At 43.0% G+C, this 17,213-nt stretch overlaps 1 pseudogene; it reads left to right on the plus strand.

Moving 5' to 3' along the window:
* Positions 1-2,328: 2,328 nt before the first annotated feature.
* On the plus strand, positions 2,329-14,589 carry LOC132584383 (sulfotransferase 1C2-like; annotated as a pseudogene).
* Positions 14,590-17,213: the final 2,624 nt, after the last annotated feature.

A 17,213-nucleotide genomic window follows, 5' to 3' on the forward strand; every position in this document is an offset into this window, starting at 1 on the left:
CAACCTGTATAACTAGTCACCACCCATTCTTGTCAGGCCCAAAGGAAAAGGGTCTTGATCAGTAGCACTTTCATAGTAGTGCTTTCAATCCACTTCAGCGACGGTTGCATGTGGACTTTGCCATTTTACACTGTCAAATCCAATTGCAAAGTTCATTGAAAGTGGACTGAAAGTGTGTTATCTGGGGTGTGAAAGCACACCATACTCTCTTGTAAAGGATTAAGGAATCCTGTGTGCTTATCAAATAAGAGACACTAATTTTAAAAAATCCAGTTTACCTCACATACCTAAAGTTAACAGTGGACTTGGTATAATTACATAATAGGAAGGAATGGGTGGTGAGGCAGGTCACAGCTCTCCAACCTGAGGGACTTCCTGTAGGCAAAATGGTGGAAAATAAGATAACAAGAGAAAGACCTGGATCCGGGGTTGTGCCACAGAGTTTTTTTCCTTGGCTTTTTGTAACGAACTGCATCTTCCCCCACCAAGCTGAGAAGGAAGGGAAGAGAAAGGATCTCTTTTTCTTTTGTAGTGGAAAAAGCGCACCTTCTTTCCCCACCCAGCTTGGAGTGACAAGAAGAGCTCCCTTTAGCGATTTCATTGTGTAGCTATTTTGATAAGACAGCGCAACAGGTAAGAAAGACTGACTCTCAGCTGGTCCCCAGACCAGCTGTGAGTCATCAGGTGACCCACAAGTAGCTGCCGATTTATTGGGCAGCTGTTTTAGTCATTCAGTGCAATCCAGTTTGGTGTAGTGGTTAAGTGTGAGGACTCTTATTTGGAAGAACTGGGTTTGATTCCCCACTCCTCCGCTTACAGATACTGGAATGGTCTCGGGTCAGCCATAGTTCTCTCAGGAGTTGTCCTTAAAAGGGAAGCTTCTGTGAGAGCTCTCTCAACCCCATCTACCTCATAGGGTGTCTCTTGTGGGGGAAGAAAATAGAGGAGATTGTAAACCACTCTGAGACTCTTTCAGAGAGAAGGACGTAGATCTTCTTCTTTGGTCTTCCAAACATATCACAAAATGAGTGCTTGTAGTATCTATAAATTACTACTTCGCCTAAGCATTGTTCCAAGGTTTGTGGTCCATCATCTCTTCTCTTATTAAACTTATTCTGAAAATAAATATGAAAAGATAGGTTGCAGAGAACAATGGAATTATTGTTTCAGGGGTCTTAGATGTCCAGTGGCTAGTGGTTGTCTCAATGTGCTCTTTGATGAAGGTGTCTATTTGGAGCATACTAGACGACATGCAACCTTAAGCTGCAGTGGTAAGTTGCAGTATTGCAGTCTAAGTTCTGCTCACAACCTGAGTTCGATCCCAGCGAAAGCTGGGTTCAGGTAGCTGACTCAAGGTTGACTCAGCCTTCCATCCTTCCATGGTTGGTAAAATGAGTACCCAGCTTGCTGGGGGTAAATGTAAATGACTGGGGAAGGCAATGGGTTAGTAACAACTCAGTGCTTGCACAGGGGACTACCTTTACATTTATGTCCGGCATAAAAGGGTTCACTTTAAATCTGCAATGAGATATGATGGACATAAACCTGTGTAATATCGAATCAGAAAAAAACAGAAATGTACATGTGAGGAAAATGAGAATGCAGAAAAGACTCATGTGTCAGAACAAGAGCAAAGGCAGAGCTTGCCCCACAACATGAAACTCCACTATTCTTTGCAGGCATGCAACTCACAGTGTGCAACCTCAGACAATAAGAGGTGGGACTGGATCACAATCTCTGTTTATGCTCACTAACTGTATTGGTTTCTGAGGTCACTCCTATTGAAACCAAAGGCCCTGCCCAGCCTTTGTTATCTTGGTATATGGTGGGTCAAAGGTCAAACTCTCCTCCAAAGACACTTTTATTCTCTACAAAGGGGGCTGTTTTAAAGGCTATGTAGCATAAAAACCAAAGTTTTCAGGCAGCAGCTGTTAAGCAATATTGTTAAAACAAACATGATGGCTTCCCACTAAGGTTTTACCCAGTTATAACATCTAGCCGGTGATGTTAGCATGGGATGGTTCTGGCTTCGTGCCCAAGCTTTGTGGGAGAGACACTGTGGCCTGAAAACCACATTCCCTCAGTGCTTTCCTTGAAACACACTTCCGACGCAGTTCCTGGGCCACAAAGGACTCTTAGGAAGGGAGAGAGGCAAAAAGGGAATTCTGACCATTGGAAAGGAGACTGACTCGGGTAGGTAATTATGTTCTTTGCTTTGCTAATCGATGATGTCAGGAGCAGGGGGACGAGGAATTCATAATTTTGGAGGAAGAAAGGTTAAAAGGGGTCACCCATAATAATCTCTCTGTTTGCCTGCCCTGCCAGGTCATGGATTTCAGAGCTAGGCTAGAAGCCTTGGACCCCAAGTCCATCAAGCGTGTTTCCCTGGTGGAGATCAAGGGAGTCACTTTGGCCGATTCAACGGCAGAGGAATGGGAAACCTTATGGGGCTTCAAAGCTCGACCCGATGATCTTCTAATATGTTCTTACCCCAAAGCAGGTAAATGGAGTTGCTGGAGAGGGAGGGATTTGGACAAAATTGTGAAGAGATTTCTACAGGTCAAAGGAGCTACAGGAGGGGTTATAGAACAGTATGGTATGCTCTTCTCAGTTTTTGGGAACAAAGAGGGTTGGCTCTTGGATGGGGGACCACCAAGGAAGGCTCTGTTGAAGAAGGCAATGGCAAACTATCTCTGATTCTGACTTGCCTTTAAAGCCCCTTACAGGGGTTACCATAAAGCAGTTTTGACTTAATAGCCCATACATACATAACAGGTTGCAGGAGATTAGGGGTCCTTGACTGATAGGGTTGCCAAGTCCAATTCAAGAAATATCTGGGGTCTTTGGGGGTGGAGCCTGGAGACTTTGGGGGTGGAGTCAGGAGCAAGGTTGTGACAAGCATAATTGAACTTCAAAGGGAGTTCTGGCCATCACATTTAAAGAGACAGCACACCTTTTAAATATCTTCCTTTCATTGGAAATAATGAAGGATAGGGGTACCTTCTTTTTGGGCTCATAGAACTGGACCCCCTGGGTTCAATCTTTTTGAAACTTGGAGGGTATTTTGAAGAGAGACTTCCGATGCTATGCTACAAATTTGGTGCCTCTTTCTCAAAATACAGCCCCCCCAGAGCCCCAGATACCAGCAGATCAATTCTCCATTATACCCAATGAGATTCAGCATCCATAGGGAATAATGAGGTGCCCAGCAGACAATTCCCTAACCCCTCCCCCAACACACTTTCTGATGACCCTGAAGTGGGCCTCCAAACTGGGGGATCCCCTGCCCCCACCTGGGGATTTAAACACGAACAGGAAACCACAGCGTCAGATGATAGGAAACAAGAAATAAAACACTGTGTACAACGTACTTATGCTTATGCACATTTAATGCATTGTGGGAAGCCCTAACTTTGAGAACCCATTACATGGAAACTGTGAATGAAGCATTAGCAAGTGTGAACAGATGCCTTAGCATGGGGTAAGAGCTTTTTGGTTGAGTCATTTGTATGATATAATGTATATAACTTGGTGTTTTAATTAATTTGTGGTAATATCAGTTCCCAGTGATAATTGCGGCCATAGTAGTAGCCTATATGAAACACGACAATAGCTGGAATCGTGTCGCTGCCGCACCAGTTGAATTGAGGACTGCTGCCTTAAGAACATCATTATACAGTACGTTTACACGGTATTACCTGCATCTGGAAGTCATCAACTCAGCAAGGACTGGTACCGTTTATTTCAAGCATCCAGGATTAGATTATTTTTTTATTTGTATGAGCTATATCAGAATTGGGACTGTTAATGTGAAGAAATCATTGTGTGAATTGTCTGAAAAATGTATGATGAATATATGTAAATGAATGCGCATAAGCACATTGTGCACAGTGTTTTATTTCTTGTTTCCCACCTGGGGATTGGCAACCCTACTTATTGAATTCTGTTATCTGCATGCCTCTCTCCCCCTTCTCATCTCCCCAGGGACCACTTGGATCCAGGAAATTGTGGATATGGTTCAGCACAGAGGGGACCCACAGAAATGTGCTCGTGCCCCAATACATGAACGCATGCCCTTCATAGACGCGTTTCTCCCCAAGCCCATCCCCTCTGGTAAGAAGATGGTCTTTCTGCAGGGAACAGAGATAAGGGGTGTGGTGGAATTTATTTTGGGTTGGCCCTCTTTATGATCCTAACCATATTTTTTATGATCTTAAACATACTTTTAAACATACTCTTTATGAAATTGCTGCAAGGCGGTGAACTGAAAGTGAAGGGGAGTGGAATTTCCTTTTCCAAAATTCACTGTTTTAGTTATAGCCACTGGTTTCATTTAGTCTCTTTCAAAAGAGGATTTTCTCTTTAATCTCTTTGTGATTTTCTGTTATACCACACACTGGAGCTCTATAGTCCATTTTGTAACTATGGTGCTTGAACTTTTGATGTTACACACCACAGTGTGGCAGTGTGGTGCTCCAGCAGGAAGAGAGGCGTCTATTAGCCACAGTGTGTATATATATGCGTGTGTGTGCATGTGTATATATATATAATTTTTTTGGCCACTGTGTGACACGGACTGGATGGGCCATTGGCCTGATCCAACATGGCTTCTCTTATGTTCTTATGAGGAGCACTCAGGAAGACATTGGCTCCCTCTGAATATCTGTAAAATGAAATTTGGCAGCAAACTCAGAAGTTAAATGTCGCTTTTCAATACATTGATTCAAACCAGGCTCCAAATTCCTAAAAGAGAAGATAAATGGATTGTTGGGTGCCAGAGGAAAACTGGATAAAGAACTATTAGGCGACTTTCACTTAACAGTGCAAGTTGAATGGCTTCTTAGTGCAAGGCTGAATAGTCACCTCCTTATCTTTCAGGGTTAGACCAAGCAGAGGCGATGCCCTCTCCACGCATGCTCAAAACTCATCTCCCAGTTCAGCTCATTCCTCCTTCCTTTTGGGAACAGAATTGCAAGGTAAGGACAGCTAGGCGAGCGCTGAGGGTGAGCCAAAGCAAAGTTTGAGGAGTTATGCTTTTCTGGGCTCTAGTTTGGAACATATGAAGTCTTAATAAAAAAAAGACCTGCCTATAAGAATGTGGAGAGGTTCAGGGCTTTTTTTGAGCAGGAATGCATAGCAATGCAGTTCTAGCTGACTTGGTGTCAGGGAGTGCCGCCTAATGTGCAAATAGTTACATCAGGGGTGTGGCCTAATATGCAATATGTTCCTGCTGGACTTTTTCTACAAAAAAGCCCTGTGCAAAAGAATGGTGATGTCAGGGGCATGGCTTAATATGCAAATGAGTTACTGCTGGGCTTTTTCTACCAAAAAAAGCCCTGGAGAGGTTAATTTGGCCCAGGGTCTCCAGGACCTACCTGGGTGCTAGGACAAACAAAAAAAAACTGTGGAAGATTAACGAAGTCCCAAATACTAGAAGTCGCTACTGTTAAACCTAGTTCCAAAACTCTCTTGAAGGTGAACAGCCTAAAGAATAAATTTTAAATTTCAATATTACATATATTTCATTATTATCACAGTAAATTATACACAGTCAAACATAAATTATAACAACCAAAGTCCCAGTCCATTCAGTCCCATTTAAGCATGTCAGTTTCAGACTTCAGTAACTTCGTCCCCCCACTCCTGCAGGGCAGGTTAAAGTGCTAATGCTTGTGCTGATTCCATTGACGAAATTTACTGTGATAATAATGAAATATATGTAATATTGAGATATAAAATTTATTCTTCAGGCTGTTCACCTTCAAGAGAATTTTGGAACTAGGTTTAACAGTAGCAACTTCTAGTGGACTTCCTGTTGTCAGCGCAGGGTTCATTGAGCTTCAACAATGAGAAGACTCTTTTCTTTTGAAAATAAGTTTCATTTATTGATTACAACAATGTTACTCTTGCAGAAGGTCTTTGAGAGTGATAACGTATAGAGAACAAGCACTAGCATTTATGGGGACACATCAAAGCCTAGGGGTTTTAAATCATTCTCATAATAAAGTTGCATTCTGCCTTTCAGAGGTGTTTGATTCACACGCCTGTTATCTTCCAAGCTGGGCCATCTCCACTCCCCCTTCTAGCTGGTGTCCTTGCAGGCGCCTGGGAAGCGGCAGTGTATTCCTGCACTTCAAAACCGTTTATGGCCCCTGGCGCCCAGCTCCCTCCTCCCTTCTCTTCACCCCTCAGGCATGCCTAGAATTCTACTGGGGATCATTGGGGTTAGTCATAAGCAAATAAACAAAGTAGGCAACATGGTTAGTATCAATGGAACACAAGCTGACACCTGTTTGGACTGAAAGACAGTGCTGCTGCCCTCTAGTAAGGGTGATTTTTTTTCTTCTGTTCAGGGTATGAAAGACCCTTCGGGGGGGGGGGGTCTATGCCCATCAATCTTAGTAAAATATTAATCCAAGAAGACGTCAAGCACCTTTAGCTGTTGATTTCGGTTTTTGGGAAGGTGGGTAGTTGCCTTTTTTAAAAACCTTGAAATCCAGCCAGAAAGGAAAACGTCTAATACACATCTGCAGAGGAATAAAAGATTAATTTGACTTAAGCCTGTCGGAATCCAGACACTTAAAGACTGATTTATAATTGCAAGATAACGGAAGCCGGAGTACCAATGAATATCTGTTTAAGGTAATTTGAGCTATTTTTATTTCTACTCCGAGAGTCTTTGAACTTTATCTAAACGTTGTGGAGATTATAAACAGACTGAGCTGAAACGTAATTGAATGAAGATATTTGCCTGCCGAGTTTGAACTTTGTAAATATTAAGGCTTCAGCAGAATTTGGAAAAAGTGGGTGATGTTTTGACTTTCTGCGGTTTGTGGCGGGTGACGCAGAATTCTTTTCGCTGATGTCCTACACTCCTACAAGTTTTAAAAGTTGCTGGAATTTATAAATAGATTGAACTAAGGCATAATTGAATGAAGATACAGCTGGCCAAAACTGAACTTTGCTAACTTAATAGCTTCAAAAGAACTCAGAGAAAAGAGAAAGATGTTTTGAATATTTGTGGCTTGTGGCTGGTGACGAAGACTATTTCTATACATTCCCATAAGTCTCAAAGGCTGCGATACTAGACATGAGAACGGGGCAACCTGAACCAGGAAGTAAAAGTGACTGACCAATCAAATAAAGTCTATAAGGATTACAAAAGCTGTGACATCTGAACTAGGAAGGAATTAAGACCAAGATCAAGAAGGACCTCTCTAGGAACTGTGTTTAACCATAGAGAAAGAATGATTGCCATTTTAAAAGGAAGAAAAACTGTCAAATTTGTTAAAAATCAATATCTCAGCCTAGGAAGCTAGGAGAAAAACAAAATTAGTCTTGTTTGAAACAGCATGTTCTAAGCTATTAGACTTGGTGTTGAATTTTAGTTGGAAAACCTTTTAAGTTTCGGTGATTGTTTTGCATGTCAGAAGGGAGGGTAACCCGTGCAAGGGCCCACTCATTTGACAAAATGCAATCCAATTTGATGCTCTAGAATTGAGAATGTTAAAAGCAATGGACAAAATGCAACTGGCAATGAAAAAAGAATTTAAAAAGGAAGTTGGAGATCTTAGAAAAGATATTGAGGGCTTTAAAGATGAGGTCAAAGATAGAGTTAAAGAGGTAGAGGAAAAAGTGGATACACATGCTTCCATTTTGTTAAAACTCCAAGAGAAGTTTACAATACATAACTGCAAGCTGATGGAAACACAAGTTCGTTTGAGAGGAATACCTGAAAGGGAGGAGGCAGATTTAATGGACTACATGGTGAATATTATAACTGAGTACTTAGAAGAAGATCCTGAAAAATTTAGAAGTATGTTGGATGGTGCTTATAGAGTCAACTCAGTATACGCAAAGGACAAAGGCCTGCCAAGAGACATTGTTATAAGACTAAGATCTAAAGATCTGGCAGGAAAAATCTTAAACAAAGGTTTTCAAAAAGCTTGGATTATAGAAGGGAGCAAAGTCAAAATAATGAAAGAGTTACCAAGGCAAGTGATCAATGACAGGAAGAAATACAAGAAGTTAACAGACAAGCTGCACGCAGAGGGCACAAGATACAGATGGATATTACCTGAAGGTCTTGGCTTTGAACAACATAGAAAAAGGATTACAATAAAGAGTGAACAAGAGATGCATAGCTTTTTTGAAGAGAATAAAGCGTCTGCATCATAATGGAGTACAAGTTACTATCTTGGAATATAAATGGACTAAATTCACCACAAAAAAGAAGAACAACATTTCATTGGATTAAAAAACAAAAATGTAACATAATTTGTCTACAGGAAGTTCATATACAACAAAAAGATCGTAAATTTTTGTGGAATAGAAATTTGGGCTTGGAATTTTTTTCACTAGCAGAACAAAAGAAAAGAGGGGTAGTCTTTTATATCAAAGAACAACTAGAACCTAAACTAATATTTAAAGATAAAGAAGGAAGATATATTGCAGTAGAAGTGACAATTGAGGCGAAAAAAACATTGTTACTAGGACTATATGCGCCCAATTGAGTGAAAGTTAAGTTTTTTAAAGATATTAATCGGCAATTAGATGAGAAGACGTATGATCAGATTTTGATGATGGGTGATTTCAATGGGACAGTACAAAATAATATTGACAGATCAAGCCAAAAGAAGAATGACAAAGAAGGAAAACTACCAAATTCTTTCTTTGAGTTGATTAAACAAGAAAACTTGGAAGATATCTGGAGAAAATTCAACCCTGAAGTAAGAGACTATACTTTCTTCTCAGAGAGACATAATTCTTTCTTTAGAATAGACATGTTATGGGGTTCCAAGAGTTTGGGCCTCATAACTAAAAAAATAGAGATTCTACCAAAGGTCTGTGCAGACCATAATCCAATATGCTGGTCTATAAAATTGCAAAAGAAAACAAGAAGATGGAGAATTAATGAAGACTTGCTACAAGAGAAAGACATTGTGACATTTTTAGAAAAGGAGACTGCAGCTTTTTTCCAAATAAATGAAACTGAGGACATGGAATTTCAAACAGTATGGGATACCTACAAAGCAGTAATGAGAGGACTGTTAATTACATTGAACATTAAAAATAAGAGGGCCAAAGAAGAACGGTTGTTAGTATTACAAAATGAAATAAATAAAAAAGAAAGAGATTTGAAAAAAAGGCCAGGAAAAAAGAAGTTAATAAAAGAAATTACATTATTACAATCTCAAGTCAAACATTTGCTGAACAAAGAACTAGAATGGAATTTTAAAAGTTTGAAACAGAAATCGTTCGAAAGTGCGAATAAACCTGGAAAATATTTGGCTTGGCAATTGAAGAAAAAGAAAGGAAATAAAACTATTAATAATATTATGGCAAATGGAAAAGCAATAGTAGATCAAGAAGGCATCAAAAGAGAATGCTTCAAATATTATGCAAATTTATTTAAAGGTGTGAAAATTAAGAAAGAAAAAATGGAAGAGTATCTACGGAATATCCAGGTGGCACCTTTGACTGAGTATATGAAAAAGATTTTAAATGACCCAATAAAGAAAATTGAAATTGAAGCGGCAATAAAAGCAATGAAAGAAGGTAAGGCTCCTGGGCCAGATGGATTTACATCTAAATTTTACAAAACCCTTAAAGATGAGATAATACCCAAACTGATGAAATTGTTAAACACGATAAGAGAAAAAGGAAAAATTCCAAATACTTGGAGGGAAGCTGTTATTTCTTTGATTCCTAAAGAAGACAAAGATACTACGAATGTAAAGAACTATAGACCAATTTCACTGCTGAATAATGATTATAAGATCTATACAAGAATTCTGGCAGAACAATTGAAGCAATATTTGATTAATTTTATTAAAAAAGAACAAGCCGGACTTCTTCCTAAAAGACAAATAAGAGATAATGTCGGATAGATGTTGGAAATGTAGAAAACATGAAGGTTCTTTCTTTCACATGTGGTGGACTCGTGAAAAAGCGAAAGAATTTTGGAAGATGATACAACAAGAAATCTCCAAAATTTTGGGTTATGATTTTAAGAAAACTGCAGAGACTTTTTTGCTTGGATTACAATTAGAAAAATTTCCAAAGGAAGATAGGACTTTAATTTGGTACTTGCTCTCAGCTGCTAGGACATTGTATGCGCAGCTGTGGAAACAGGGAAAAATACCAGAGAAATGGGACTGGATTGTGAAAGTTTTATCATGGAATGAGATGGACAAATTAACTAAAACTTTAAGAGACTATGATTTAGATATATTCAAAAAGGAGTGGAAGAAATTTAAAGGATATGTGGAGAAAGAATGGAATATAAAAAATCATTCGACAATTTATTAGTATTAATGAGAGAAGAAAAATATTGAACTTTGATTGGTTAGCGGTACCTTTGTAATTGAATTTAAATGTATAACTTTGGGGAAGTCAAATATTGGAGGGAGGGGGGGTTGAAATATCATATGGGTTAGCATAGAGAAGAGACAATTAATTATTGTAACCATATGTTATTAATAAATTGTTAAAACAAAAACCGTAGCAACTTCTAGTATTTGGGACTTCATTAATCTTCCATTTTTTTTTGTTTGTCCTTGCTTCTTCCTGTGGTTCTCTAGGCTGACCTACCTGGGTTCTGGCAAACCTAGGTGGACTAGCTTAGTCAGAGCTTATGGCTTCTCCAGGTATGTTTTTCTTGCAACAGGGGGAAGCTAATCTCTCCAGTTGGAGTTTGGGAGGGTGAAGGGCTTAGAACTAGGGCTCCTTTTGCCTCCCTTTTTTGTCTTTTTTCTACAGATCGTTTATGTGGCCAGGAATGTCAAAGACAATGTGATCTCCTATTTCCACTTCCATCGCATGGGCGGTATGTTGCCAGAACCAGGAAACTGGGACCAGTTCCTAGAGAATTTCATTGCTGGGAAGGGTGAGTACAGAATGGAACTCAAAAACAGGAGGAAAAGACAGTGATTGGTTTATGGGAGAAGGCCAGGACTGACACATCAGTTCAATCTCCAGCATTCAGTATATAATGCCTACTAGATCCCTCTTATGCTCATGGTTATTAACCTGCTCAAAGAACTCCGAAAAGTTGGTGAAGAAGGACTCAGTGCATTACCCAAAATGGTAACTGAGTACGTTTAACTTTGTTGTTATCTTGTTGCTTTTTGAGACTATTCTTAATCCAAAACCTAAACTGTAGTTTACTTAGCTTGTTTAAAAACTGGACCATCTAGGTGAAATTCAAAGTTCTTTTTTCCCCCAGCCATCCAAAACGTATACCTGTACTCAGGGGTCATTTTGTAGAAAAATAGTGGTGGAGCTCATCCATGGATTGTTATGCAGCTGCACATACTATTCAATGGACAAGGAGGTGGGACTCTCAGAAGGAGGAGGTGGAACTCTCAGAAAGGTTCAGGAGCTGTGCTCCTGTGAGCTCCCACTGAATATAAGACCTGCCTGTACTAGACAAGGGATGCAGTAGGAATCCAAATGATGCAGTTCACTCTCTGCCTCTTTTGTATCCTTGTAGTCGCCTGGGGCTCTTGGTTTGACCATGTTCGGGGCTGGTGGAGAGCCAAGGACTGACACCCGATTCTGTATCTTTTCTACGAAGACATGAAAGAGGTAAGCTGCTGACATGCATAGTTCAAGGCAGTCTTTTCTGCTGAAAAGGAATTCAGATGCTAGAAATATTCTAAGCAATGGCTCTTGATGTTATGAGCATCTCACAGAGGCATACCAATCAAGCAAGGGGAAAAAATGAAGTGAGATTCCTCACAGAGAGTCCCATTTACAGGGAGTCACAAACCTCACTGTCAACATTCTTGTCTCTTTTTGTAGGACCCAGCCCGGGAAATCCAGAAAGTAGCCCAGTTCCTAGACAGAACACTTCCTGATCCACTTGTTAGCCAGATTGCACACCACACGACGTTTGAGAGCATGAAAGCAAACCCAATGACTAATTACAGCACTTTGCCTTCTTTCATCTTGGACCAATCTATGTGGACCTTCATGAGAAAAGGTAGGGGACAGAGGCTGGGTTCTGGCCACAATTCTAATAGCAATGGGAGAGTTTAGTAGCACAGCTATAGTAAGCTTTCTCACTCGGTGTGACCACCACATTTCCAGGTGTGTCAAACCAGTATTTCAGCTGGGGTGGCACCCACCTGGCTATGACCCTGCCTTTTGGGTCTGCTGGATCTGGGACAGGAGCAGAGGGAAAGTTCATGGGGTTTGGTGATGAGAGACTTGGGTGCTGCATTCCCCTAATCATCTTGGTTGGTACTTCTATACTTTTTCCAGCTCTGCAATGTCCTCTTTGAGACATGGTGACAAGAACTGCAAACAGTCAAATGAGGCCAAACCATAGATCTACACAGGAGCATTACATTATAATATTAGCCATTTTATTTTCAATTTCTTTCCTAATAATCTCAAACACAGAGTTTGTCTTTTTCACCACTGCAGCAGCCTGGGTTGATACTTTCATTGAGCTATCTACTACAATGCCAAGATCTTTTTGCTTCTCAGGCTCAGCAAGTTCAGGCTCCCAATACTGATTTGGGAATTTTTTTTGTCCCAATGTGCATCACTTTACACTTACTCTTTCATTTGCCACATTGTCCACTCATGCAGTTTGTGGAGATCCCCCTGGAGCTCTTCACAGTCATCCTGGTTTATTACATTCCTGAATAATTGTATGTCACTTGCAGACTCGGCCACTGTACTGCTTACCCCTTAGTTCCAGATAATTTATGAACAAATTAAATAGTACCAGCCCTAACACTTATCCTTGTGGAACCTGACTGTTTTTTTTCCTCCATTGTGAGAACTGTCCATTTATTCTTGCTCTTTGTTTTCTGTCATTTAACCTATTTTTAACCCATAAGAGAACCCATCTTCTTATCCCATGACTGCTAAATTTACTTGGGAGTCTTTGGTGATGTATTTTCCCCAAACAATTGACTTCACCACTGTACCAATAGAGCACATAATCTGGAGACATTTGTTTACATTGTGCAATAGTTGACCTGGGCTTCCTATGCAGATATATTCCTCCACATTCCCTTCTAAACTGCAAAGGTTCTTTTGGGGGTTTCTACATGATATTATCCTGCAAAACTTTCCCCCCCTTGGTTTGTCTTCACCTCTTGTAGGCACTGTGGGAGACTGGAAGGACCATTTCACTGATGACTTTCCAAAACCTTCTTTTGAATAACGAAGTTTGAGTCTGGTGGCACCTTTAAGACCAATGAAGTTTGATTCAAAGGATAAGCTTTTGTGTGCAAACACACTTTGTCAGATACACAAACAATGGAATAAAATCCCCTCAAGTCCTACTTACAGGAAATGGGGCGGGGGGCGGGGACAACTGTTAAGAAGGGCTACTCAAAGCCAAGATGCATGAGCTGAAATAGGATCAGGTGGCCAGTAAGATCAATGAATGGCAGCAAACTAAGCACATAAATAGAAGCACTAACAAAAGAAATGTGAGAACGAACTAGAGTTTATCAGCTGAATCTATCTTCTTTTGTATACACCTTGTTTTATGTGCAGCATACTATTATGTCTGGGGGTTAAAAAGCTGGAACTGGCCTGAGTCTCTCCAGACCTCTGAGAGGGTCTGGCTGAGTTTCCATGCCAGATGGAGAGGGCATCTCTCGGCTTGACTTCGCGAACGAAGATTTAAGAAGGGTGCAGTAGTCCACGTCTGCTGCAGGCTCGCTGGTGGCTGACAAGACCAATGCGGGACAGGCAGATCCGGCCACAGTGGCTGCAGGGAAAAGTCTGATTTGGGGTTGGTGCTGTAGCAGTGCGATTCTTCCTCAATCTCCTTTTGTCCTCAAGACCAGCTATGCGTGCGTTCTCAAAGGAAGAGACAGCCTGGTGGATGGTGTGCCTCCATGCCTCCATGGAGAAGGCATACCACAGTGGAAAAACATCTGCTTGGCATGCAGACAGGGCTGTTTGCCCACTAGGCAAATTAGGCAGGAGGAAGGCACCGAATTGGGGAAGGGAGGAGGCACGGGCGAGTGGGCAGAGAAAAGGGGAGGGGCACAGAGGCACAGCGCCTGGCAAGTCTGCCTTGGGTGCCGCAAAACCTAGGGCCACACCTGCATGCAGAAGATCCCAGGTTCAGTCCCCCACATCTTTACTTAAACGGACCAGGCAGCAGATGATGTGAAAGAGACCCTGGAGAGCCACTTCCAGTCTGAGTAGATGATACTGGCTGTGATGAACCAAGGGTCTGATTCAGTATAAGGTAGCTTCATATGTCATATGTTGCTGGGTGGTTTCTGAAGACCAATTTGCAAAGAACAGAATTCTCTGAAGATGGGAAGTTTAAGAAAAACAGGAACCACTTTCACTGACTTTTTCTCCCTTGGTTTGTCTTCACCTCTTGCAGGCACTGTGGGAGACTGGAAGGACCATTTCACAGTGGCTCAAAGTGAACACCTAGATGAAGTCTGTGCCCAAGAACTGGAGGGCAGTGGCCTGACCTTCCGCACAGAGCTCTAAGCACATACTTGGGTCCATCATGGAAACTTTCACCCAAGTGTGCCAGAAGCAAGACTATAGATTTCAAATGCATTGAATAAAATAAGTTATGAAACCAAAAAAAAAGGACCAGTCACATCAAAGTTTACACTTTATAATTGATCACTTCTGTATTTTTCATTTGCGAATTTATTTGAACAAAACAAATGGGCTTACCTGATATTACCATTTAATTGCCCAGTTCTTAATCTATTTGTGTCTCTTAAACTGTACACATTTCTGTCCAAAGAGCTCGGTTTGATATATGTAGTCATTTTATCCTCCAAAAACTACCAGGGAGTCATCCACACAGGGGGCACAGTATGTTTCATCATGACTTCCTTATTCTTGTGCAAGAGGTTATGCTGGTTTGGGAAACAATTTAAAAAAAAGTTTTCCAGAAGTGAAAATGGAAAGGCAATGACTAGGATGATGAAGCAAAATCATAAATGGACTTAGCACAGTTCTGCTCATACAAGAGCTTGTGCAACACCTGTTGTTTTCCTCCCTTTGTAAGACTCATAAATTGGTCATACAAATTCTTGCACTAGTGGAAATGCAAGTGGGGATGCAGTAAATTTCATCCAGTGCAAGAGGCTACCATGGTTGTAAAGTACTGGGGTCGACGCAGTAAGAGACCAGAGTCGGAGAGTGATTTCAGCAAGCTTTACTTCAGGAACACAACACAGACTGAGCTCTATTCAAACCTCCCGCTCCTTTATACAATTCTTGCCCCCTTCTGATTGGACCTTAACTATGTACATGGATTGGCTATTTACAGAGGCCTAAGGGCCTATCAGGGTACAGTATGAGCCTAGATGTTGATTGGCTACTTATGTTTCAACCCTTCCCCTGATTGGGCACGCTTAGGCCTTCTCTGGAACCCTGGTGTGGAGTACAAGCTTGGCTTGTTCAGCTTCCCTCCAAAAGTAACAGTTCCCTCCAAAAGTAACAGTTCTCCATTTGAACCTAGGACACAACACCCCTCCCCCCATAGTTCCAGCTATCAGGTGACATAGTCCTGGAGATATGCCGGAGGGCGGCGGTCTCGTGTCGAGTGTCGGAGCTCCGAGGGGACTGGGCGTTCTGACTCAGTTGGTGGTTCCGCGGCTGCAGAGCTGGAGACATCTGGGACGGCGGCCCCGGGAGACCTGGGTTCAGCTGCGCGGTTGGGGGTCTCCTCCTGCTGGGCCGAAGCGGGCTCCACGGAACCCTGTTCTGTGTCAGGCTCACGGGGACTTACGTTGTCCGGATCTGGAGCCTCTGACCTTGGCTCCCCGGCAGGCAGGCGACCACGGAGTTGGTCGATGTGTCACCTCAGGAGATGTCCACCCTCCAAGGTCACTGCATAGGAGACCGGTCCGGTGACGTGGTCCACCTTTCCAGGGAGCCAGGCGGGGCCAGTGGTGGCATAGTTCCGTGCCCACACTGTCTCCCCTAGGTAGAACCCTCTGGGGGCTTTAAGGTGTTCCGGCGCCGGTCGCCTGTCTGGGGCTCGGTCAGGGTGCAGCTTGTCCAGCAGGGTGGTGATGCGGCGGCCCATGAGGAGTTCGGCTGGACTGCGACCTGTGGAGGCGGTGGGTGTGGTCCGGTAGGCCATTAGGAAACACGCCAAGTCTTTTGGCCAGTCTGAGGGGCCCAGACGGTTCAAGGCCTCCTTTGCCATGCGCACCATCCGCTCTGCCTGGCCGTTGGTGGCTGGATGGAACGGGGCAGAGCGAATGTGCCTGATGAGGTTCCTGGCTAAGAAGTCCTGGAACACTGCGGACGTGAATGCTGTGCCGTTGTCGGTGACGATGGTCTCCGGCAACCCGTGGGTTGCAAAGATGGCCCTCAGAGCCGTGATGGTCGCCTGCGATGATGGCGAGGGCACCTGGACCACCTCCAACCACTTGGAGTATGAATCCACTAGTATGAGTAGAGTCCGCCCATGGAAGGGGCCAGCAAAGTCCATATGCAGTCTTGACCAGGGGGTTTTGGTGGATTCCCATGGTTGCACTGGGCCACGTGGGGGGTCAGGCCTTGACACCTGGCATGTCGGGCACCTTTTAACCCAAGCCTCAATTTCTGCATCGAGGCCGGGCCACCAGACATAGCTCCGTGCGAGAGCCTTCATGCGGACTATGCCCGGGTGTGCCTCGTGCAGGGCTCTAAGCACTTGGTCTTGCAAGGGTTTGGGGATGACGACTCTGTTGCCCCATAGTAGGCAGCCTTTGTGGGTGGATAGTTCGTCTTTCCGGGCTGCAAACGGAGTAAATTCCGGCCCAGTCGAGCCCTTGGGCCACCCCCTCCCCACCCAGTCCAAGACACGGGAGAGGACTGGGTCACGAGCGGAGTGGGCAGCAACGTCACGGGCGAGCAATGGCCTGTCCGGAAGCATGTCCATCAGTAGGATCTGATGAGCCGGGGCTGGATCGGGATCCACGTCAGGCAAGGGCAAGTGGCTCAGGGCGTCAGCATGGCCCATTGCCTTGCCCGGGCGATGCACTAGGGTGTAAGTGTAGCCGGCTAGAAAAATGGACCAACGGAGGACCCGTGGGGACAACACCTGAGGGGTCTGCCGGTCTGATGCAAAGAGGCCCAAGAGGGGTTTGTGGTCCGTATAGAGGGTAAAGGGCCGGCCGTAGATGTAATCATGAAATTTTTTGACGCCGGCCACAACTGCCAACCCTTCTTTGTCGATCTGGGCGTAGTTACGCTGCGCCGACGAG

This window comes from Heteronotia binoei, chromosome 15 (assembly GCF_032191835.1).
Source record: "Heteronotia binoei isolate CCM8104 ecotype False Entrance Well chromosome 15, APGP_CSIRO_Hbin_v1, whole genome shotgun sequence".
Lineage (NCBI taxonomy): Eukaryota > Metazoa > Chordata > Lepidosauria > Squamata > Gekkonidae > Heteronotia > Heteronotia binoei.